We start from the raw sequence: 26,998 nt of genomic DNA, 5'->3' as shown, positions 1-26,998 counted from the left end.
ACTTCATGAAGGGTTTGACAATTGGTGAAGCCAGGCATTACTAATCCCCATTTTAACGATTAATAACCTGAAGCTTAGAGAGATTAAGCTGTTTGTCTAAAATCTCAAGGAACTAAATTTAGGGTTTTTTTGGTTCTTAGTCCAGTGTTTGATGGTACAACCACACTAATATTTATCGATCCTTTTAACTCTGCAGGGATGTTTTCTTTTGATAGTTCATTACCCTAGTAATTTGGATCCATCACAAATATGATTACATTATATTCTTACATTGTATTTGATTATTTTGTTTAAGAAGGCAATTAATCCATAGGGAAAGAAGTGATTTTTCACTTTTATAACCAGTCCCTACTGTCTTTTATTTAACAACAACAACAACAACAAAAAAAACTGATGTCCTAGAGTGTCTGAACTGTCATATAAAACCAGCAGCATATATAACTCAGTACAGTACAACTTCAGTAGGACTTCAAACTTTGAGAAGACCTAAAGACTAAGTACTTTTGCTAGGCACCAGACACATGACATACATCTTTGAAAATCCTTGAAAAAAAAATCAAAAGAGCATTTTCAAAATATCCTTTCTTCATTTTATTACATCTCCGTCTCTTTTAAAGAGAACTGAATGTAGTCAGATTACTGTTTATGATAAATTCCCAAATAGTATCTGAATCTCGGCTCATTCAAAACAAATGAGGGGTTAGATGTTAACTCATACCTTATTAACCTACTTATTTTTTCATTATATAAACACTAATACTTCCACGAAATTGTGACAGCATACATAGTCAATGAAAGTTTCAACACAGTAATAAATGAGATAACACTATGAAGGGAATTAATAACCTAGCCTACAGCACAGTACCACTTTACCTATTAATTGAACGGAAAATTTAGTTAAGCTAGCAATGAAAAGAAAAAGGCAGCTAATTACACAGCTCTAATCTAACTTAATAAAATAATAATTTTGATAGAATTAAGTATTTTCATTAACATTAAACACTAGAAGAATTTTGACTTAATATTGGGGAATGAAAACGAAACGGGGAAATAGTAATTAAAGAGAAGTTTAGAAGAGTAATTTAAAAGGTAGTTTATACATGAATCCTTATATGAATTCTGATGTCAAATCACATCCCTGAGAATCCATTCTGTCAAGGCATAAAACTGACTGTTCCTAGACAAAATATTTGTAGATTTAGAAGCTCTAGAGCAGGGGTCCCCAACCCCTAGGCTGCAGAGTGGTATGGGTCTGTGGCCTGTTCGGAAGGCAGCCGCATAGCATAGCAGGAGGTGAGCAGAGGGTCAGCAAGCAGTGCTGCCTGAGCTCCGCCTCCTGTCAGATGAGTGGCAGCATTAGATTCTCACAGGAGAGCAAAATCTGTTGTGAACTGCCCAGACAAGTGATGCATTTAGGTTGCATGCTTCTTATGAGAACCTAATGCCTGATGATCTGAGGTGAAACTGTTTCATCCCCAAATCATTCTCACCTCATCTACGTAAAAATTGTTTTTCATGATATCTGTCCCTGGTGCTAAAAAAGTTGAGGGCCACTGATTCCCAGTGGAGAATCCCCAGCAGGTGAGGGACAGCCCACTCCTTCAGTCTGTAATTCTACTTCCTATTCAAGAATGTGAATGTAAATGTAATTGTAATGGCTATTCACATTATAAATCCACTGCTTTTTAAACTTTTCCCTAAAGATCTTTGAAACTCATAAAATTAAATTTTCGTTTACAGTTTTAATTTGCATCAATAGTGAACACGACATCTGAAAGTAACACAAATTAAAAGAAGGGGCAACCATTAGTGAATTCAGTTTTTTTCCCTGAAATATAAAAGTTAAAACAACAACAACAAAAAGTTTTAGCTGATTTGAAGTACTTTGCTACAGAAATTGCAAATGAAATACAAGGGGATTTTCAAAAAGTTTGTGGAAAATATAATCAAAAGATAAAAATAAAAATAGAAACTTTGTTCATCAAGTTAAAGACATAAGCAATGAGACCAGCCATTTAGTCCCTGCCTAAAAACTAAGAGTCCTAGGAAGTTAATCAGATAAATGCAGTCTTTTTTAATGTTACTAACTGAAGGAAAAAATGGGTGCCTTTTAAAGATTGTTTAAGATCAGCAAACAAAAAGGAAGCAGAGGGAGCCAAATCAAGACTGCAAAGAGGGCCAGGTGCAGTGACTCATGCCTGTAATCCCAGCATTTTGGGAGGCTGAGGTGGGTGGATTGCTTGAAGTCAGGAGTTTGAGACCAGCCTGGCCAATATGGTGAAACTCCCTCTCTACTAAAAATACAAAAATTAGCGGGGCGTGGTGGCGTGTGCCTGTCATCCCAGCTACTCAGGAGGCTGAGGCAGGAGAATCAGTTGAAACTGGGAGGCAGAAGTTTCAGTGAGCCGAGATAGCACCACCATACTCCAGCCAGAGCAACAGAGCTAGAGAATCCATCTCAAAAGAAAAAATTAGCTGAGCATGGTACTACGCTCCAGTAACTTCAGCTACTTGGGAGGCTGAGACAGGAGAATCACTTGAGCCCAGGAGATAGAGGTTGCAGTGAGCCGAAAATGTGTTATTGCACTCCAGCTTGGGTGACAGAGAAAGACTCAAAATAGAAAATAAACAATAAATTAAAATTAAAATTTTTTTAAAAAAAGACTGTAAGGAGGATGCCTATAAATTTCTGATTAAAACTCTCCCAAAATGTCCCTAGTTTGATGAGATGAATGTGCAGGAGCATTGTCGTGGTGGAGACTGACTGTCTGGTGAGACTTTTCTACTGCTCTATGGGGTGACAACATATGGGGGCAATGAAAACGCGGCCAGGACTTCATGGAAGCATGTGAGGTCTTGATACCCTCACCCCAATTCCTGCCATTTTTTTTAATTACTGGAGGATTTGCTCTATCCTTTCTGTATCATTTATCTGTAAGAGTTACTGTTTTTCTAACTTCCACTGCAGTGTCATTGCTGAAATAATTTATCACTTATACACTGATTATTTCCCACAGATTTGTTTGCTGAATTCATTTTAGATCACACTCCAGTTAAGGTGTAGGTTAGGTCCAGCTATACCTCGGCTCCATCCTTCTCAGCATTTGCTTATACAGCCTTCAGGCATATGATATTGTATCAGTGCATAAAACCCCCCTTTTGCCTAAGTTAGTTCAAGACACATTTTCATTACTGACAAACAAGATCAACTACTACAGAATTCATCTTACATTTGATATGTACACTAAACATAACAGGTTCCTAAAAGTCTATTAATTTGATAGTTTGACAAATAATAATGTATTAGTATTAATTCATATGATCTTTTATTCAACATATATTTATTGAACATCTACTATATTCAAGGCACTGTGCTAGACACTATAAATACAAAGATGAACAAAGCAGACTGTTGCCTTCCATAACCTTCAATCTTACGCAGAAGACTCTACTGGTTAATATTTATTCTTCCTTGACAGAGATAGGAAGGAAGCAAAAGTGTCTAAAGCACCTCCTCAGTGAAATTAAAAAATACTACTTATTTTTTTCACAATGACTATTGATACATAAGTTATACATATTATGAGGGTACATATGATAATTTGATGCCTACATACGTTGTGTGATGATCAAACCAGGATAACTGGGATACCCATCACCTCAAATGTTTATGCTTTGTTTTGTGTTGGGAACATAGCAATTGTCTTCTAGCTATTTGAAGTATACAGTTAATACACATTTTAGAGGAATCAGTAACAAGCTAATTAATCTGAATTTATTGAAAACTTATTCGTCAATATACTCAGTGATATTTTAGCTGGGTACACGCAACAAACATCTTGTAAAATGTATGTATTTCCTCAGATGGCACTTTATTCTGTATTTACCAGTAACATTTTTCATACTCAAGCAAAGTGATCTTTTTAATTTAACTTAGATTATGGTCTGTGAGTGGCTTATTTTTCAAATTATACTTGACTTTCTCCTAATTAAAATATATATATATATATATATATATATATATATATATATATATTTCTTTTTAAAATGTGTACAAATTTATGGGGTACACAGATACTTTTGTTACGTTTATAATACACAGTGTTCAAGTCAGGGTATCAATCCTATGTTAAATAGGAGTGGTGAAAGTTAGCATCCTTGTCTTGTTGTAGTTCTTTAAGAAAAAGCTTTCAGCTTTTCCCCATTGATATGATGTGAACTGTGGGTTTGTCATGTATGGCCTTTATTATGTTCGGGTACATTCCTTCTATGCCTAGTTTGCTGAGAGTTGTTGTCATAAAGTGATATTAAATTTTGTCAAATGTTTTTTTTCCTGCATCTATTGGTATTATCATATGGTTTTTGTCCCCCATTCTATTAATGTGATGTATCACCTTTATAGATTTGCATATGTTAAACAATTCTTGCATACCTAGTATAAATCCCACTTGATCAAGTTGTAATATCTTCTTGTCATGCTGTTGGATTTAGTTTGCTAATGTTTTGTTGGGGATTTTTGTGTCCATGTTCCTTAGAGATATTAGGGATTTCTTGTTTTGATGTGCTCTTGTCTGGTTTTGGGGTATCAGGTTGATACTAGCCTCATGAGATGAGATATGGAGAATTCTCTCATCTTAACTTTGTTGGAATGGTTTCAGGAACGTAGTTACTAGTTCTTCTTTGTATGTATCATTGACTTCAACTGAAACCTTCTGGTCTAGGGCTTTTCTTTGTTGAGAGACTTTATTGCTGATTCAATCTTGCTACTTGTTATTGGGTCTGTTTAGGTTTTCTACTTCCCAAGTTAACCTCGATAGGTTGTGTGTTTCTAGAAATTTATCCATTTCCAGTTTTTCAGTGTATAGTTGTTTTATTTAGGTCTTTCTGCTTGGTTAGTCTAACTGCAGGTTTATTCATTTTGTTTATATTTTCAAATAACCAAGTTTTTGTTTTGCTAATCCTTTGTATTATTTGATCTCTATTTCATTTAGTTCTTGTCTGATATTTTTTCATGTGCTAATTTGGGGTTTGGTTTGTTCTTGTTCTGTTTCCTTTAGGTGCACTGTTAGATAGATTTCTAGTTTTATTCCACTGTGGTCTGAGAAGATACTTCATATAATTTCAATTTTTGAAAAAAAATTGATGTAACTTGTTTTGCTATCTTACATATTATCGATCCTGGAGAATCTTCCACATGCTTATGAAAAGAATGTATATTCTGTCATTGTTGGATAGAATGTTGTGTAAATATCTATTATGTCCATATGGTCGAAAGACTAGTTTAAATCCAATGTTTCTTTGCTGATTTTCTGTCTAGATAATCTGCCTATTGTTGAGAATGGGGTGTTAAAGTCTCCCACTATTATTCTATTATAGTCTCTCTCTCTCTCTTTAGATCTAGTAATATTTTATTTATGTACCCCAGTGTTGCATGCATATATATTTAGAATTATTATATTTTCTTACTGAATTGATTCCTTTATGATTATATGACGACCTTCTTTGTCTTTTGTTAAAACTGCTTTTCACTTAAAGTCCATTTAACCTGATATAAATGTATCCATGATAGAGATGTGGGCTGTTGGAAGTTTCTTGCTCACCTACTCTCTGTGTTGGGAAGTCAGTCCCAGCTTTCAGCTGATTCTGGGAAAGCAGATTGTCTCTCTCCCTTCTCCTTCCTGCTGTTGGCGTTTTCTGTCACTTCCTTATTAAATTCCACCCCTCTCTCAGATAATATATTCAACATGTGACTGTCTATACATTATTTTGGTTTCTAAAGTGGAGGAGGTGGGCATGAAATGCTTCTAGTCAGCCATCTTGAAGGCCCCCTCCAATCTTCTAATCAATAGCATCTTAATGAAAATTAACATATAACTTTCTACTGGCCCCATTATACACATTCTAGTTAAAAGGAAAAGGAGATGAACAATCTAATGAATATAGGGGTTCTAAAATATCATGGAATATATAAATGCATTGACATTTAAAAGTTTTTGCAAAATGCAAAGAAAATTTAGCAAAATTATGGTGTTATAGAAGAGAAACTTTAATCTCCTAATCCTGAACCAAAGAGTTTTACTAACAGTGTCACATTCATCTTAAAAGTGAGGATATCATACTCTTTTGGAGAGGCTTAAGTGAGACAATACTTAAATAATGATCCCAACACCAAACACAAAGTTGGCTTCCTTTCAAATTGTGTTCATTAATTACATGTATCGTTTTAAGTCTGAACCTCCGAAGTTTATAGTCAACACCATTATAACAGCAATGAATAAACCATTATACAAATACTTAAATAGTTTAAAAACTATCCTATGTATCCTTTGATTTCTTCATTGAGGAAGTTATCCTTGATGTCCTCTCCTGATTTTGGTGAGAGCCCAATTTATATGCACTTATTGTACAGACTGTATACCGTATTTCACAGAAAGTTCACTCCTTTCTCTCTTTTTCAAGAGACTGTTTTGCACACGGCAACAGGGAAAAATCTTTCCTTTGCATAACATTGTACATAAAATAGGCTTGATAAATATTTACTAATTAATAAATTAGTGTGTTCCCTAATCTCAAGAGATTTACAATTATGGAGGATATACACATATATTAATGAACATAATATCATTGTATCTATTAAAGTATAACATAGTATCTGATTTTGTATATATACACACGTGTACATATATACCTGTATACATATTATATGTATTATAATATATATACATAAATGATTATTTATACATATATGATATACATACATATGATTATATATATTATCATATATATGTATAGACACACCTGTATATGCATGTATATATACACTTGTATACGAATAGATGCTTATGTATATATACCTGTTCATGCGCCAAAATATAAACTCTGATGAAAAGATTCATATTTTATTCATCCTTATATCCCTCAACGTCTGGCCTAGTGCCTGGCATATGTGTAGGATTTGCCTCATATTGTTCTTTAGGAAACTGCTCCAACTCGTGTGTGTGTGTGTGTGTGTGTGTGTCTGTGTGTGTGTGTGTGTGTGTGTATAAATAGTACTTACAATTTTGGAAGACACTGCTACTAGCCTGTGCTCAGAAGTTTAATTCAAGAGATTAAAGTGCCAGCTTAAAAAAAAAATCACTTGAAAAGAATATTCATGTAACTCAGACAACCCTTGACATAAATGATCCCTGCTTCTATGTGTGGGATTGACTGGAATACAGATATTTTAGAAATGATCATATTGGCAGTAGAACAAAAAATTTCAGGCACAATGGCATATGGGCTTCAGCTAGTAAAATAGCAAGTAATAAACTGGCCTGAGAAATGTGGTTGACAGTAGCAGGAAAAAAAAAGAAGTTTATAGGCTAGATGGAAGAATAAAAAGAATGTTAATTTTAAGCTTATAATGTGGTAAATTGAAGTATCTTTTCCACTAAGAAACCATGTCATTATCTGAAGGTCAATCAGAATGGTCATATTAAGCCAATTCCTTCCTACAAATATTACTGGGTATGGTACTTTATATCAACCCATAATGACAGCTGTCATTTTAAAAAGTGCATGACTGCACTACACAATTATACTAAGTGCTTGCAAGTATGAAGAACTGCCTAAGAATATGGTGATTTAAGGGAAGGTAAGTCTGAAGGCAGAAGAGAGACCAAATGACTTGTAATGGTCTTTATCTTCACTGAGACACTGCTATTATCATTTTTAATAGACAAAGACAACATAAGCTATTTTTATAAAGATAATATTATATTCAGATTTGCCATAGTCTGGTAAATTCTCTTTTTGAAAGGAATTAAAGTTCTTATTCTCCACTTTTACTTTGTGTCAGTATTATTTTCCAGCCAGGTTCCTATAGCCTCACACATTATTTATAGGACACCCAAAATTAGGACATAAAATAAATTGTATACTCATAATAATTTTATAGAATATAATTATTTAGTGGTAAGCATCTTTTAAGTTTTATATTAAAATTTTTCTTCTGTAGAAGATGATCATCATCTTATTTATCATCATTTATTCATCATTATTTCAAAGCACTTTAACAGATTATAGTAAGTCATTTCCTCAGGTTCAAGCAAAGGGACAAATCGTAATTGTTTTCTATTATTCTTATCTATTTGTTCTGGAGCCTTGGGTGCCCTTATACTGACCTATTTCTTTTAATACTGGCCCATCTAATTCAGTTCTTGGCTGCCTATCCATCCAGTTCTTCAATAGATTCTTCTTGCTTGTCACCCAGCAGCTCTCCTTGCCAACTACTATATCATCTTCCATCTGTTTAAATTCCTGTGTTCTTACTGGCACAGCTCCGCCTCCAGATTCCCTCCCAGCCACCTACCTTGCTGCCCTTCCATCTGCTATCATGACTAGTATCTTTTCTAACCTATTCCCAACCTAAATTGTCATCAATTTTCCACTTGAGTTTATCAAAAGTTTATTTCTCAAAGGGCTATTATGATTAATAACTTATAATACAATCCAGGAGTTGAAAAAGTAGTTAAAAACCACAAAAATCAAACATATGTTTAATGTTTGAATTCGTCTACCCCTTAAAATCATTTACTGTTCTCTTCTTTCGGTGATAGTGTTTTAAAATAATGGAGTGCGCCACTGAAAGATAATGTCTTGTGATACATATTCTTCAGAGCACTATTTTCTGTGTTATCCAATTCTTGTTAGTCTTTCTGGTTAATTGCATTTGGTTAATTGTTCCAAAGTTTTGCATCCACTGATTAACAATCTCTCCTTGGACACTGTTCTCAAGAGAGTTCAATTCAATTCAATTTTGTAGGCTTAATTTAGCAGATTTTTGTTTTTGTGTTAGGATGTGTAGTGTAGTTGTTCATCAAATATTAAAGACATTATGTAAACACCACTAGCATTTGGTAGCTACAGTTTCAAATTTTCTATATTCAAGTAGTATAAAGATAGCATTTTCCCTCAGCATTGATTTAGTTGTTTGACAAAGTAAATGCTTGTTTTTATGCAGTAGATATGATATACTACAAATTAAAGCAATCTCAGGAAAATATTTAAAACTTTAGACTTATGTATCTTGACATAAGACTGAAAACTTCTAATTGCTCATCACATTTCTACAGAATATACCCTCTCTCTATCAACTACAACTTAGAAAACAGTTAAGCTTCTTTTTATGAGATGCACTTAGAATTTACTCTTAAATTCAAAATAAGGTAACAGCTTAGTGAAAAGGTAATGATTTTTTTTTTTAAACGAAAAAAGACTTGGCTAATTTATTTCATGTCCTGGGAATATAATATTTCTATTTATGTTAGTTTGTATTAAAATTTAGAAGATGTTTAAATGTTTATTTTTAATGTTGGCCTTATTATTTAGGTTTGGTAAGGACAACAGACCTGGAGACAACTGTCATTGAAAAGTTAAGGTGTTGGCTAGGTGTAATGGCTCAGGTCTGTAATCCAGCACTTTGGGAGGCTGAGGCGGGCGGATCACCTGAGGCCAGGAGTTCAAGACCAGCATAGCCAACATGGTGAAGCCCCATCTCTACTGAAAAATACAAAAATTAGCCAGGTGTGCTCACGCACACCTGTAATCCCAGCTATACTCAGGAAGCTGAGGCAGGAGAATCACTTGAACTTGGGAGGCAGAGTTTGCAGTGAGCAGAGATCATGCCATTGCACTCCAGCCTGGGTGACAGAATGAAACTCTGTCTTAAAAACAAAAAATGAGATAATTATTAAACCCACAGATAATAAGAGCAAAGGGCACAACACACCATGGTAACATGGAGAAGATCAGGGGCTGGTCAAGAGGCAGAAGAGAGGGGAACTGTGTGGTTTTCACTGGAATGAACAGGAGCCAGGTAAATGTTTAGGATTGGCTAGTTTGAGTAATTTGATTTGTCACTTGTCTGGTACGTGTCCCTGAGGTGATTAGGCAGGTGGATAGTGGCCCAGAGTGTGAGGGTCCAGATAAGGAAGTTGGTTGTAGTGGTGGGGCTCTGGATTGGTCGGTTTGCATTTGAAAAGTGTAGTCAGGAGCAAGTTGTATGGTACTAACTCCAGTAATGGGCTAACACCTAGGAAAACTGGTCCCTCTAGGGTCAGCAGAGCTGAAGTATCAGAATACAGAAAATAAAATTCACGGTTAATACAATACAGTCATGCATCACTTAACTACGAAGATACATTCTGAGAAATGCATAGTCAGGTGATTTTGACTGTGGGAACATCACAGAGTGTGCTTACACAAACCTAGATGATCTAGCCCACTACACACATAGGCTATATGGCATAGCCTATTGTTTTCCTAGGCTGCAAACAGGAACAGCATATTACTATACTGAATACTGCTGCTCTATGTCATTACAAGGGCTACCGTATCACTAGACACTAGGAATTTTTCTGCTCCATTATAATATTATTGGACCACTGTCATACATGCAATCAAAAAGTATTAATATGGTGCATGACTATTTAATTTAAGATTAGCAATCATTAAAAAGAAATGCTGAAAATTTTATCTGATTCAGGAGTCAGATACATCTTTATCATTAAATGATATCTGTGGGTGTTCACTCCTATTAAATCAAGTCTAAACATGCTATTCTGGTGACTAAGCTCCTATTCACCTGCCCCCACCTTGTTTATTCTCAACTACACCATCCATCCAATCCCTTTGTTTCAGTATGAACATTAAAATATATCATATTAATTTGAGCCTCCATAACTTTCCATTCTTCTTCCAGGTGCCATTTAAACATTTTTGTGCCTAGGTCCTCATTTCTCCTATGACAGTAAAATGTTTTACTGAATATTTTTAGGTGGCCCTGTGTTGTACCTTTTTTCCCCCTGCATTTGACTTGTTTGTTCCCGTTGAATGCACAAGCCCTTCATCATCTTTTGCATCTACAAAACCAGAGTACCTAGCAAAACCAAGCAAGAGGATCCTTAATAAATGCTTCCTTATTGCACTGAGTTAGCTTGTTAGAAGGAAGATATTAATAAATAATGAAAAAGGGGTGAAAGGTATATTTACAAAAAGAGTGAATACATTGGTAAAGCATCCATAAAGCTACATTAAGCTGATCCGCTCCTCAGAGTCAGCTCTTAAGGGCATATGTGAAAGAAGAACGTTTCATAAGCTACTTACTCAGGGAAAATATTTTGAGGGGAAACTAACGTAATCATTTTCTCCAATAGGAGAGAAAAGATGGTATCTCTCAAGGATCACTCTCTGTTATAGTTTCATACTTGAAAAAGTTTTCTGTGAATTTCACAAAGCTTGCAACTCATCAAGACTATTTACTGAAGCACCCTGTGGGAAATTTTCTTGTCATCTAAACATAAGCTTTGATTTATACAATTTTCATATGAGCTTGCTTTATGGAAAATGGGTATATTACCTCTCTTTGAATACTTGCAGGCTTCATAATTATCCATAAGCAATCTGTAACTACCAAAATCCTAAGAAAATATATATTTACTTATATTTTTATATAATATATAGTATATATACTATATGTTTACAGTATATATACTGTAAATATATATACAATACTATATAGTGTAAAAAGTATATAACTGCACTATAAAGATATATATAATACAGTATATAATATAGTATATATATTACATATGTAGTGGTTAGGATTGTGGTAGTTACAGATCACTTATGGTAGTTACTAAGTAGAAAACTCAACAGGTAGATAGGTAAAGAGTGTATTTATATATGTGTGTGTGTGTGTGTGTATACACACACACACACACACACACTATACTGTCTGTATAGATATATATATATACACATATACATATACACAGAGAGACTTCTACTTAGATTTATTACAATGTAAGTTCAAATATATTTTAGCTATATATTTATTCCCTATAGGAAATACTATAGCTTTCTATTTTAAAAAATTCTTGTCAATTATTTCTCACTCTACTAAGTCATCTTTAAATTTTATTTTTAAAGAAATTATAAACCCTTGTATTACTAAACCTGTTACTTCAGAATTTTTATACATTGATGTTTAAGAGTCACTAACAATGTATATCCACCACAATTAAAGTACATTTTTCTTTCAATAATCTTATTTTGATGTTTCACTCCTCTGTCATTCTAGTTGCCCTATTTCCTTCTTTATGTTTATAATATATTCAGCCTCCATTTCCAATTATATCTAAAACAATTATATGTTGCCATAACAATCACTATCTAACTTCGTTTTGGTGCTTCATATATATCAAAGAAGATACTAAAAAATTCTCATCAATTTTCTGTTGGTTCTTCCCAACTGATAGCCTATAGAAATTAATTACAACCACTCTGGGAAGCGAAAACTGAGCAAATCTAACTCCAGATTTCCCATACATGATCCGGAAACTATTCTTTACCTGATCGTCATGTTTTTAAAATTAGATTGATGAACGGCATGGGTTGAGACTAGAAAGAAGAAAGAGAGGTTTAGATACGTACAAGGACACTGCTTCTTGAATTCCATTGTTTATACAATCTCCCCTTGTTAGGCCATTAATTCTACTGCTATGATCTTGTCACCCAGCGTGAGTGCTTTTATTCTTCTACTGTCAACTCAGCCAGATCCAACAAGTAGCACTGACATTCTACTTATTACTCAGAATTTAGCGTGTGTCATTAGGCGATAAATATATTTAAGTTTCTGCTCACCCCCGCCACTTTCTCATTTTCCTCTAGATTCCATTTTATTAGCTGTTAATCAGCTACCTCAGCCAGGAGGCATTTGAGCAGAATTGAACACATGACTCAGCATCAGGAGACCTCTCAGATATGCAGGTAGGAATTTCTCCTTCCTTTATTCCCCTCCCTAAGGAAAAACTCCAGGTGTGAGTTTCCTCTTACACCTAAACTAGATCAGTTTTGAAGATTTAAACTGTTCTGTAATGCTGGGAGTTCTGTGCACAACACCTGGGCAACAAGAAACCCAAGTAATATAGTAACACTGTAGCAGAATTGAAATGCACTGTGAAATGCTTGAAAGGTAGTTTTCCTGTGCTCTTATTATTATCATTGCTCTAAATTTATTTCTTAAAAAATTAAGTCATGCTTTTTTATTCCAAAACATACTTGTCCTTATCTATTCTTGGCCCTTGATAGATGATTTAGCAAGCATACTTTTAGAAACAGTATCAATAAACATACATGAGGAAGTGGATATACCTATGTATTATAGTGCATATATTACATTTTATACACCATGAATTATAGTATATATGTATGTGTGTGCAAGTATATTCGCTAGTAATATGAATTCACTGCTGAAAAGTATCCTTAAAGAATTTTACTTATCTAGTGCTTCTTCCTTTATATTTATTCTCTTTTCTCATCCTAAAGAAATGTTCAGGAATTAATAATTTACCATGATATTTAAGCAAGCAACTTTAATTAACAATGACTTCTGACAAATATACTAGTACAGTACTATATTTTTCAGGCTTACAGAGTTTTCATAAATTTATTCAGATCTTACATAGTGGGTTCTATAATTGTATAAGGTTAATTTTTTAAATGCCAAGAAATAAAACTCTTTTTTTGGTAAAATTCACAACATGTCATCTCTCCACACGTTTTGGAGTAAGGCATTCTTGACAAGAGGATAAAACAAACCAAACCACCACAAGTAGAAGTAAAATGGTTTTGTTTGACAGCAAGGTCTTCCCTCAAGGACATGCTAGTCCAAATTGTTTTAATTCCATCTGCTCAATTTGTATGCAACACAGTATTTGAGTTTGAGTACCTCAGTGCTCTCCCCTACTTCTGGAAGCAGGATTGAGCATTTTCTGGTGTCTACCCACATCTTTTACTAGAATTTGAAAATGTTGCCATTAAGGAAATAATCTGAGCCAACGCGATACCACAGCCGAGCTAAAACTTCCCCACAAGGAGGTAATTTCCACTTATCAATTCCGCTCATTCTCCTGCTGCCCCTCCCCAGTTTGCAGCCTTCTACACGTTCGAGCTCTAGCACATTCTTGAAAAGCTTTTGCATGCAAGATAAAATACCCATTGGTCCAATAGTACCAAATGTAGAAAGTCGCCTCTCATTTAACGTAACAGTTGAGAGTCCTGATGCTGGCATTGCAATGCTAAGATCTGAGTCAACCTTTCTAATATGGCATCACCATTATCCTAACTCAGCACATTCTAGTTTGCAATTACCTAACCTAGAAAAAAAAAAACAAAAACCTTGGACTTACCTTATATGTTATCTGTCGTCCTGGGTATAATATCTATTGCAAATTGTCCATTTGAATACATACGGCAACAGTTATACCTCAATATGACTCTCTCCTGCAGCAGAAAGCAAGTTAAAAGGACTTCATGCTGTGACCTCACAGGCAGGCACAGCCGCTCCCATCCTTCACCCAACCTGGGGAGAGCAGGTTAGATGGCAGAAAAGCCGGCTCTCTACATAGCAATACTTTCACATAAAGCATTCTGTGCTGTGAGCTGAGAGATTTACATCTTCCAAATTCGGCTGGCCTGAGTCAATGCTGCCTCTATGCCTGAAAATATTAAGCATTTCACTGCAGTCACTTAATGCAAGAAACTATCTGAGGCGACTTCACAAACCCTGTCATTCTGTTCGGAGACTAAAGAATGAGTGCTGCATGCATAATTCATGCATTAAAATCTTCAATGCACTTCCTGTAGCCGCTGTTCTATCCAGTAATGGGCTATTGATCACCTCACCGCCAAGACAATTGGAGCTCCGCGATTGGTTTACTTCCACAAATAAAATTACAACCTAAATCATAGGCAGAAGCCTCCAACCCTGCAACATCCACTCGGGTAAAACATTCACACAGAGGAGATGACATTTGCATACTGCAGAATGTTTAAACTGGACTCTTTCTTTGGCAGACATGCTACAGCATCTGCTATCTTTTATTGAAAAGATATACTGTCTGCAAGTTGAGGCTGAATATTTTACATTATAAATGAGATATACGGAATTGGCTTTAGCCTATCATTTCTGGGAACATCCACAAGGCTAAATGAAAATGAGGAAAATAAATAAATGAAAAAAAGAGAAAATAATATATGGCTGTAAAATATGGAGATTTTTACATGGACTTATTTGAATAACCTTTCTTAGAAAACTTTAATTTACAAATACTTTTTTTATTTCAAAAATGTGAAAGGAGTTTCTGTCTTAAAAAAATCATCAATATGGGTGCATGTGTTCATCAATATGAGTTATTTTGGAACATAAGTACCTTTACTCTGGGTGTGTCAGTGGTTGTGAGAGCTCTTTCTCTTAGAATTTAAGCTTCTAAGAACATAATATTGTTTCCATTGCGTTAAAAAAAGCAGGATTTAAAACAAAATGTGCATTTAATTATGCTAATATTCATCAAGGAAAAACAAAGGTAGCATTTTAAATTGTCATAACAGTATTTGCAAAAATACCAGGATGGGAGATTCATATAAAACAGCAAATGCATGTATGTTTAAGAAATGCTTGTCTATTTTTCGAAGTGTCTTAGATATAAAAACTGATTATTTTTCCATCAAAAGTGGACTGAACATGACGTCGTTAGGGTCACTGAGATGCCTAAAGTCCTATCTTCCCAAAGCCTCTTTTTATACCCTCTCTCACATGCACGTGCACACATACACAATTCATATTTCTATGTCCATTCCACCTCATCATTTGTAAAATCAAAGTGAAACCTTCAAGTTCTTTAATCAGGGTTAGAGTACAGAATAACTGCCAGAGTTTAACCAAAGTTTGCCAACTGAGAATTATGCAGTAGGGCGCCATTCGCCCTGGGTGATATCATCATGGTTATTTTCATCAGTAAATCAAAAGCAGTTGATATCAGCCCTTGAAGGTAGTAGGGGTGCTGATGACAATAGGTGCAGAATTTAGAGATGTCCAAGAGCATGTGAAGCATAATCCCCACTAAGCCATAGAGAAGACAGTTGCACTTGGCTGATAAACATGCTAAAACATTTTAAATGGCAGTCTGAGAAATTAGCCACCCAATTCCTTTGTCTATTATGTATTCCATGTGCCATAATGCTTTGTTCTGCCCTGGGTAGCTTCTATTTTCATATTTACATATATTGTCACCAGGCTAATAAACTTCAAGTAAACTACATAGACTTTGTTTTATAGTATTTCCCTCTTCTATGAGTAATATCATTTATTCCTTAAATAGAAGATTGAAATGTCTTATTTTTAAAAATCACAGAATCAATTTAATCATATATAGAAGCAATTTCATATAACAAGAACATTTTATTTATAAGTAGAAATTTGAATATTTTTGAAATTGGGTACAAGGTTATATAGAATACAACAATTTAGAAAATCTAAATTATTGACATAACCTATGATAATTACAAATGTAAGAATTAGAAATTTAAGTTTCCTAAAATGCTATGATTCAACAGTGTGTAACCACGTGGCTGGGAATAGTATTTGCTTAGTACCTCTTTCTTCAGTGAATGGGAGGAAAGCCAGCATTGTTTCTCACATACAAATCTCCAGAGCCAACTGTGAAATGAAGACTGCAACTTTGCATCTGCTTGGTTAAGTTTCAGGGTTTAGTTGTCTAAAGACGGGGCCAGAGATGACAACTACACGCACACACACACAATCATCATCATCATATCATCATCACCATTTCATCATCATCATCATCATCATTGTCATCATCCTGGAATAGATAAAAATTAGAACCCAGCAAAGTGGAGAAATACACAGCATGAGGAAAACTATGGAGATAGTAAATCCTGAAGAAATAAAAGAAAAGATGCAGCAAGTAAGACTTGAATGGAAATGATGGAGGTAAAGTAGACAACTGTACTCTCAGATAAAACAAAGGCAAGGTCATAGTAAGAGCCAATTTCCATTTTTCAGAAGCCTGACTATGCCTGAGAAAAACACTTAAACAATCTTTCCAAATGGATGGAAAACAGAGATGGCCACTTTAGACAAATGTGATGTCTTTGCAGATCAAGAGGCTTTCCAATATTTTGAGTTTTATAGTGCACATAAAAATAAGGAGTGAACTCTATAATGTGAATGGGGTCAATAAGATAAATCAAAATTTGGGTATAAATCAAAGCAAATTTGGGTATAAATCTGTGATATCTATTAAGATGTATAACTAGCTTGCCTGACTGTCATTTGGAAAATGCATAATTTGTCTCCAATACAAGAAAAAATAATGCCATGACAAGTTAGGAAAATAATATAACCTACCAAAGATTCTGCATTTCTGAGTTCAAGGGATAAGTACTGCTGGGAGAAGATTTCATTTGTTCTCTAAGATTTAAGACATGCTTTCTACTTTTCTCTCTGTGTCCCACCAATATCGTAGAAACTCTACAATATAGCCCATTCATTTAATTAATATTATTTATTGTGTACCTTCTACATGCAAGGAATTGCATGATGGAGGGATGCCATGAAGTCAAATATGTATCAGTCAGTTGTTTCTTCCAAGGTGTTCATGCTTTCATAAAGAAAGCAGGCAACCACATTGATGGAGGGTAATTCATACAGTTGCTATGATACTTATTGAGATATGTAAATTAGATAATTACCAAAGCACATAGAACTGTATCTATATGTTAATTAACTGCTAGGTAAATGTTAATTATTCTTATTTTATTCTATGATACAAGGCATATCAGCAGAGGAAACAGTGACATTATCATCTACCCATGGGAGCATTGGGAAATGATTCCTTTGGAGAAGGGGTGATATTTAAAGACACTGGGGTTTATAATGGAAACAATGTGGGCTTTAATGGTCATCAAATTTGATATGAAATTTAGGCTTTGCTGAATTTAACTATATGACTAGGATACACCATTCATACTTCAAGAGCATCAGTTTTATCATGTAAAAATCAATTTAAATATCTATCTTTCTTTAGGTTTTTCTGAGAATTAAATAAATTATTTAGGGCACAATTGTTAAAAGTACAGTTTTTGGAGTCAGCCAATAAGAGTTTAAATCCTGCCTCAATTCCTTCATCTCTAAAATGGAGATCTTATCAACCTCATAGAGTTATTAGGAAATTCAGCTATTACTATGTCTTTACATCACTTAACACAGTTTCTGATACAGTAAGGACTTTAGAAACATTAATTTATTTCATCTCAAGGCTTAGTCTTGGAAGAAAAGGCTTGAAGGCATTTCCAGTAAAGATAACAACACATGCATTTGTAGGGAGGGAGGATATTACATGATAAGCCTGAGAAACTCAAGTTTCTATATGATGAGAACTATGGATACAATAGACAGTTTGTCTGGTGATAGGGCAAAATTATACAGAATCTTTTAAAATCTGCTTAAATGTTGATTATATACGACAGTTTCAACACTGTTGAGGTGTTTGATGCTATTCTGCAGAAATAGAAACATTTAAAGATTTCACCAAGAGAGTAATAGGGCCAGAGTTTGGGGAGGGTAGCAGGAGTGAAAGACTGGATGTGATAAGCAGAGGCAAGGAATATGTTTAATGCAATATTATCTGTAAACCACCAGAAATGATGAGGGCCTAGACAAGGCAAATGTAAGGGTAGTGTGAGGAGGAAAATAGTTTAGAGATATTTAAACACTACAGTAGTAGCTTTTAGTAAGTATTACAAGAATATGGTGAGATAATGAGAAAATAATTTTAGATATAACAAAGGAGGGATAAACTAGGAAGATGAAGAGTTAGACACATAAAATTTCCATTAATCTATTGGATAGAGTCTGTAGCTGAATAAACGGGTTTGGAAGTGTCCAGAACTGCTTAACCTATGGAAGTTAATGAAATAATCAGGGTTTGAAAGTGTACACTGAACGGAAGTTGGAAAACAAATCCTAAAATGTAGGTAAGTAAATGTATAAATGTATATAAAAGCCTTCTGTTAATATTTGACATGTTAATAAATTGATGGCAAAAGGGAAAACTGCTAAATATGTATTACACATATACTATAAAGCTGGAAAAATGCTTAGTACTTTACTCAACTGATTTTATTTGATCATCACAAAGCCCTTACCAGTTAAGTGGCCTCTATTTCCATTTTGTCAATGAAAAATCAGGCTCAAAGAAAATTAAGTAATTTGGTCAAGTCACATAACCAGTGAACCAGTGAGCTGGAATTTACATCCAGGATTTATGACTGAGCTATGGCTCAAGCCTCTTTGACCACATCAAGCTCCTGAGAACCACAGATGTAACAGAATTTTTTTCTTCACTTTCTTATGTCCCAGAATACCAAAAAGTAGTCCCTGTTATATAAAAACTATTTATAGTAATCACAACTAATTTTAAAATTTGGAGCTAGAAAAATATTAGAATATATAAAACAATATTTATTATGTTCCAAACATACATTATTGTATATATATGTAGATATATGTTTGTTTATACACACACACACACACACACACACACACACACACACACACACACATTGTATCATTATGCCAAGACTACTTTATAAAGAAAATGCTATATTTTCACTGATAAGTGGGAGCTAAACATTGGGTACACATGGATGTAAAGATGGGAACCACAGACACTAGAGAATATAAGAGGGAGAGAAAGAGAAAGGGCTAAGAGTTGAAAAAAACTACTTATTAGGTATGCTGATTACCTGGGTGATGGATTCAATCATACCCCAAACCTCAGTATCAAGCAATATACTTTTATAATAAACCTGTCGATGTAGCCCCTGGTTCTAAAGTAAAAGTTGAAGAAAAAAGAAGATGCTATTATTTTATTCTATTTTTTTCTTAAAAAGCTGTCTGAAATAGTTTAAATAACTTTGTTAAGGTTACATAGATATAAGGAATAAGACAGAATTTGAGTTCTATATGACTAAAAGCCATGTTCATTACATTATACCACACTTTAACAGAATTTTTAAAAATTCACTCAGAAATAATACAATAGAGCTACAAGAATCAACAAAGAGCCTACAAGCTTAATATTGAGGAAGAAAAAATACAGAAGAACTCACACATCACAATTACAATCATAAAATTTAAAAACAAGCAAGAGAGTATAATGATACTATACTTTGTCTGGAGTGGAGATTATAAAAAAGACTGAGAAGTATATAGATATCAAATTCAGGATTGCAGTTACTTCCAGGGAGCAGAGGAGGGTATTACTGGAAAGAAATTCGCAGAGGACTTCAGTTGCACATAGTACTATTGATTAAGCTGGTAGTGGAACACAAATTTTGATTTTGTTTTTGAATACTATCTAAATATTTGCAATGTCAATAATATATTTTAAAAGTGAGGAATATATAATAAAGCAAGCTCCCTTGGTTTTATAGCTGGAGTCCCCTTTCTTTAGTTTCTATATCCCTTTTAAGATAGTAACCAGGAGAAAAAAAATACTTCTAATGCCATCCAATTCTATTTGAAGCATCTGTCTAGTCATTAAGAAAGAGATTCAGTTAAAGAAAAAAATTAAATATCGATAGTGAACAGGTATACTAACATGTCTCAAAATTTGAGATATTTTACATGGTTTATGTAAGATTAAAGGATTTCTGGTTCCATTAAAATACCTAAGATTTTCCCTAATGTTTCATATAGCTTTCAAATATCAGTATACCAAATGATTTCCCATGTTTTATGAAAATGAGCTAATTGCAATTTAATCTCCATGTAAAATGAGACCACTAATACTATTACTAATGGTTCCAAGTATAATTGAAAAACATAATTTAAAGTGTTTTAAGTGTATCAAAGTATAACAAATAATTCTAATAATCCCTATTTGATCGTATTGACTTTTAATTGCCTTAAAATACACAGGTTTTTTTGTTTGTTTTTTGATTTGTTTTTTTTTTTGAGACAGAGTCTCACTCTGTCGCCAGATTGGAGTGCAAAGGTATGGTCTTGGCTCACTGCAAACTCTGCCTCCCAGGTTCTAGCAATTCTCCTGTCTCAGCCTCCTGAGTAGCTGGGACTACAGGCATGTGCCACCACACCCAGCTAAGTTTTGTATTTTTAATAGAGACAGGGTTGGTTGTTGGTATGTTGGCCAGGCTGGTCTCAAACTCCTGACCTCGTGATCTGCCCACCTCAGCCTCCCAAAGTTTTGGGATTACAGGTGTGAGCCACTGAGCCCAGCTAAATTAGGTAGTTTTTCTTTTTAAGTGACTAATGCTCCTGGAGGAAGCCATATTCAACCCATATTTAAATCAAGAGATGTCAGCAACAAGTTCTGCCCCATGGGAGTCACCAAACAGCTTTGGATACCTGCCAATCTGTCTCTCTGGATACATATTAGGGAAGAGCTTTTAAAATTACATTCTATTTAGCTTCTCTAGTAACACATTTAAATATTTGAAAAATAGTTTAACCCAAACATGTTTCCTGTCTCAAGACAATTTAGACTTGTCTCATTATGGCTCAAATTATTTATTCAACAAATATGTGTACACTCTTGGTTATTTCAGAACTTCTGGATTTTTGAGAAGTATGAGTCAAACACTAAGTAATTCCTTTAGAAAGCTTTAATGTGGAGTGATGCCATCAAGATGGTAGAGATGGAGACATCAGCCTTCTTTTCCCTACAAAGACAAGAAAGACATCTTTGGGATTGCTCAAAGGTCCAAAAGAATCTAAGCAACACAGTGAAATAAAACAAACACTAAATAAGCAAGAACATCCAGAATAATCACACAGAATAAATCACTGGAGAGAATGGCATACCTGAGATACACAGAGATGTCTAGAATGGTAGGTTCTATCAGTATTAGCCACACATCAGGTGCCAGGATGGTTTCCAGTGACCTTCTATGCAGGGGACACTGGCAACTTTCACCACTGAAATAATCAAGAGCCATTGCCACTGTGAACAACCTGGAGAGGGAGATGCTGTGATCCCTCCAAAAAGGAGCCATTATTGTGATGCCACCTCCCAAACCCCACCAAACTCTAAAGCCATGACCACTCCACCTGTACCCATGTTCCAGTCCACTGGCTCTGTGGCTCCACTGTAAATGCCCATGTCTCAGACACCAGAGAACCACAGTCCCTGTGAGCTACTTATAGTCCAGGTCCTATAGTCACTCTACACAACTGTATTCTAGACACTGACTTCACTGCCATTCCACATGTGTCCACACCTCAGCATCCAAGGCACTGCTATAGTTTGGATACTTGTCCCCTCTTAACCTTACATTAAAATTTGATCCCCAATGTGGCAGTGCTGGACTTAATGGGAGGTGTCTGGGTCATATTTATGGATATCCAAGGAATAATGTCCTCCATCAGGGGAGAGTGAATTCTCACTCAATTAGTTCCCATAAGAGCTGGTTGTTAAAAAGAGCCTGGTACTTCTTCACCCTGTCTCTTTCTTCCTCTCTTGCCATGTCATCTATGCACTTGCTGGTTCCCCTTTGCCTTCTGCCCTGAATGAAAGTATCCTGAGGCCTTTACCAGATGCAGTTGCTAGTGCCATGCTTCTTATAAAAACATAATAAACACGTGAATCCTTCACCGGCAAACAAGGTATCCAGGTTCTCTCATCAAAATTGACTAGAAGGCTGGCATAACTCATGGACAGAAGTGAGAGCAGTGTGGTGTGGTGGCCCACCTGACAGCCACACAAGGAAGGGGAACCCCCTGCCCTGGCCAAGGGAGGTGGTGAGTGAGCATGGTACCCAGCCAGGGAAGCTGTGCTTTTTCCACAGAAATTTGTGACCCACAGATCAGAAGATCCCACTCATGAATACACACCACCATAGCCTGCCGTCCCAATCCCAGAATGTGCAGATTCTTACAGCCTCTCAGCTGGAATCTGCTTAAGCTTACTGAACTCCAGAGGGGAGGGCCTACTGGCACTGGCTGCAGCTGCCTGCTGTCTAAGCCATTTGAGCTCCTTGGGGGAGAGACAGCAGCCAGCACTGGGACTTGCAACTGCCTAGTAACAAGTTAAGCTCGCTGAGGTTGGGGGGGAAGAGCGGCATCTATTTCTATAAATCCAGGCTGCACTTTTTTTTGGTAGAGCCAGGGAGTCTAGATGGCCTGGTCTCAATACTTGTCCCAGGCAATGTACCAGAATCACTGGGACACATGTCTGTACTAAAAGTCAAATGTACCAGAATCTCTGGTACACAGCTAAAGCAGTGTTAAGAGGAAAATGTATAGCACTAAATGACTAAATGCCCCCATCATAAAGCTGGAAAGATCTCACACCAACACTCTGGTTCTTTTAATTGTGATATTAAAAGAGCTAGAGAGGCAAGAGCAAACTAATTCAAAAGCTACCAGAAGACAAGAAATAACTAAGATGCTGGCTGTGGCAGTCAGCAGGTAAGAGTACCTCTTCAGATCTAACCCTGACCTATCTTTCCTTAGTGGGTGGGGCTTCTCTACAGGATCTCCAATAATTCCAGCCGGAGGCTCAGGGACAGAATTCAGGATCTCCCTGAGCCTAAGCCCCTAGAGGGAGGGGCGGCTGCAGTCTCTGCAGACTAGAAGACATAGCCTCTCATCCTGGTAGTTATGAGGACTCTGGGCAGCCCAGACAAGTGGGACTCTTTCCAGCAAAACACACCATCTCCACAAAGGGACAAAGTACTTCATTAAACAGGTCCTGCTTCCTGTGCCACCTAACTGGGTGAGACCCTTCAACAGGAATCGTCAAACACCCTATAGAGGAGCAATCCTACCGACATCTGATTGGTGCCCCTCAAGGTCAGAGGTCCCAGAACAAGGAGCAGGCACCCATCTTTGCTGCTCTCTAGCCTCCTTGAGTGATATCTCAAGGCACGGAAGCGAATCAGATGAATAAGGCCTGAAGCAAACCCCCAGCAAACTGCAGCAGCCCTACAGAAGAGGGACCTGACTACTGAAAGAAAAACAAGCAGAAAGTGACAACAGCATCAACAACAACAAAAGGCCCCCACAAAAACCCCATCCAAGGGTTAGCAGCCTCAAACACCAAAACTAGACAAACTCACAAGGATGAGAAAGAATCAATGAAAAACTGCTGAAAACCCAAAAGGCCAGAATGTCTCTTTCTCTTCCAAATGATTGCAACATCTCTCCATCAAGGGTGCAGAACTGGATGGAGGATGAGATGGATGAATTGACAGAAGCAGGCTTCAGAAGATGGGTAATAAAAAACTATGATGAGCTAAAGGAGCATGTTCTAACCCAGTGCAAAGAACCTAAGAACCTTGATAAAAACTTAGAGAAATTGCTAACTAGAATAACCAGTTTAAAGAGGAACATGAATTACCTGATGGAGCTGAAAAACACAGCACAAGAACTTCGTGATGCACACACAAGTAACAATAGCCAAATTGACCAAGTAGAAGAAAGAATATCAGAGCTGAAAGAACATCTTACTGAAATAAGACATGTAAATAATAGAGAAAAAAAGAATGTTTTATATACATACTTTTCCCATTCTTACTTGACTATAGGTTCAAGATGTAAAATTTATAGATTCATTTAATAAGGTAATTTTGTTTAAGTTCTTTTTGATATGCAAACTTTGGAACTCATTTTATTTCCTGCCCCAAACTGACTCCCAGAGGATATTAATGTACCAGTAAGTTAGTTTGTAAAGCATTCATTTTGTGGAGTTATTGCATAAGGTAATCAATCAACTTTGCTTCTTCATAAGGAGCTTTATCTTGAAACCAGCAGCTGTAATTTCCTGGAAAAGATTTCATCATAGACATTTGTCCTATGAAATTAAAGAGAAAGTCATAAAAATATCTTGAAAATACAACTAGTATTTTAGTTGTTGGAAAGTGTTACTTTGTAGAAATATACAAGATTTCAATTACAAATATATAATTAAAGTAGATAATAAAATTCCTGATTTATGTGAATAACATATGATCTAGGTTGCCTTCTTGGTGAAAAATTGTCAGATGCAAAATTCTTGACAGGAATGACCACTATATAACCCAGTAATAATTATGTTTGAAAAATAATCTAAATTATATGCACAAAGAAAAACAACGGAATGGAGGCAAAAGAAAAACCAGCTTGGACCATGCAGATGTATGAATTTAAAGAATAATGCCTAGGTTTTTGTTTGTTTTTTATTGGCTAACCTTGACTTGAACTGTTTCTTTCACAAATATTCACTGATGTGGGCTGTGAGTCAAAACCCAATCTAGTGCTGGGAATTTTAAGGCTCTTGTCCTCAAAGGCTTAGAATCAGTGGTTTGTTGGCACCAGCCCATCACAATTTGGAAGAGCCTATTTTAATTTCAGGAATTTTGCAAGCTGGTTGTTTAAAAAAATCATAGCCATCATTAATAATTAAATGATAAAGTTTAAATCATACTTTTAAAATGCTGAATACTTAAAATATATCATTTCCTATGCATTTTAATTTTATTAATGCTGTAGAGATTATTTACACCTATTTTATCTGTATGGTGGAAATTCTGTATAATAGTGTGCTGCTGAGTACCTCTTCCCAATTACATGTTCGGTGACATCATGTTGGTAGCTTGGGATCAACCATGGTGGAGATATTTATATGACCAAAATCAGCAAATGCTACACATTAGGGCTTTCCCTTTTCCCCTGGAGAGTCAGTTGTTACACATTTACCAGCACATCTCAGCTCAAAATTCAATGACTGGAGAGATTTACAAATGACCCTAGCTCACTCCAAAAAATAGTGTTTTTAAATTTTTATTTTAACACAGCCAACTCAGAATTTTAACTAATGTTACCAGTATGGATAGGCAAAAGTTGATCTATAGTGACTTCTCTTTGATCAACTGAACAATGACTGAATCTAAAGGAACACACAGGTAATGCTTATTCCAAAAGATCTGTACTTTTACCATTGAGAGTTGAGGGGAAAAAAATTAAGGAACTATCAAATGTAGTTATACTGTCTAAGTAAACAAAGAATTTAGAAAACCACTGAAGTTAAATTTGCTTCATCACAGTCATGCAAATTAGTTATAAATATGCTTTGAACCATCTGATTTAAATTCCCATCCCTCCTAGATGACAATAATATTAAAAGATATTAAGAGATAAAAGAAAACATTAAAGGTAATTATATTTAAAATTAGTCACAAATGTGCCGTTTTCCTATGGTTGAATAGGTTAATAAGGTAGTTACCTAAAAATACACAACAGTAATTTAAACAGTACCATGGCTTAGCAAAGTAGGACAGAAAATAAATATTATAGAGTCCACTTGAATAAACATAGGAACAGAGAATGATTCTGAGGTTCTGACAGGATTGAAAAGGATCTTATGAAGTCCACTCCTAACCTGTGTGAGTCTTACCAAAGATCTTCAAATCCCTCTACATTTAGAGTGCTTGCAGTACTATTCCAGAGTTCTTGAAAATGACAGGCTTTGGCCTTTGGTACAGCAGAAAGTTTAAATGAAAGAATAGGGTAGCTATCGGACAAGGCTAGAGTCTTGGGGAACAAATGTGGAAGGTCTTTCCTCCCACCAGAGTGCCCCCCCTCATCAGGAGGGTGAGCCTGGGGCAGGGGTGAGCCCTGCCCCCACACCCCGCTCCTGCTGCTATCGCCGCCTAACTGGTGACTCGGGTCTTGAGCTCTGCCCTTGTCCTGTCTCCGGTGAGGGTGAGCCAGTCAAGGAGGTGAGGGCTAGTGCCACCCTGCCAGATCTGGAGGACTACTCCCCTTGTGCACTGTCCCCAGAGTCTGTACTGCAGGTCTCTCCCTTGGGGCTGGCTTCCAGTGAAGAGGACATCCCATAAGTAGTTTTGAGAAGGTGGGTGGGTTACTTGCCCACCAGAAAGAGCCCTGGTCCCAACTCCTTTCGTTCCCTCTGGCCCCTTCCTGCTCACCTGCCCATCTAGAATCTGCCTGAAAGGGCCGGAGCCCTGAGGAAAGGGGCAGTATTTGGGGGGACTGTGCTAGCTTTATCCCCCAAGACATACACAGGAGCCTTTAATCTCATTAAAGAGATGTGAACCAAAAAAAAAAAAAAAAAAAAAAAAAAAAAAA

General features: G+C 35.8%; 1 protein-coding gene across 6 annotated transcripts in view; it reads right to left on the bottom strand.

Moving 5' to 3' along the window:
- CNTN1 (contactin 1) overlaps nt 1-26,998 on the bottom strand; it is a 367,550-nt gene that overhangs the window by 220,805 nt on the left and 119,747 nt on the right. For 2 of the 6 annotated variants that reach the window (XM_032248345.1, XM_032248344.1), the window contains exon 1: nt 14,235-15,070. The exons of 3 other annotated variants lie outside the window; for them this stretch is intronic. The gene's annotated coding sequence lies outside the window, so the exon portion shown is untranslated. Of the gene's footprint in view, nt 1-14,234; nt 15,071-26,998 lie in introns of those variants that run through there. One more of the 6 variants, XM_032248349.1, reaches the window with a different exon arrangement.

Source organism: Sapajus apella, unplaced genomic scaffold (assembly GCF_009761245.1).
Source record: "Sapajus apella isolate SASKATOON/1434 unplaced genomic scaffold, GSC_monkey_1.0 scaffold66, whole genome shotgun sequence".
In the NCBI taxonomy this organism is placed as follows: domain Eukaryota; kingdom Metazoa; phylum Chordata; class Mammalia; order Primates; family Cebidae; genus Sapajus; species Sapajus apella.
Note: the sequence above shows the minus strand (reverse complement) of the source record. Positions and strands in the feature narration are given on the sequence as shown.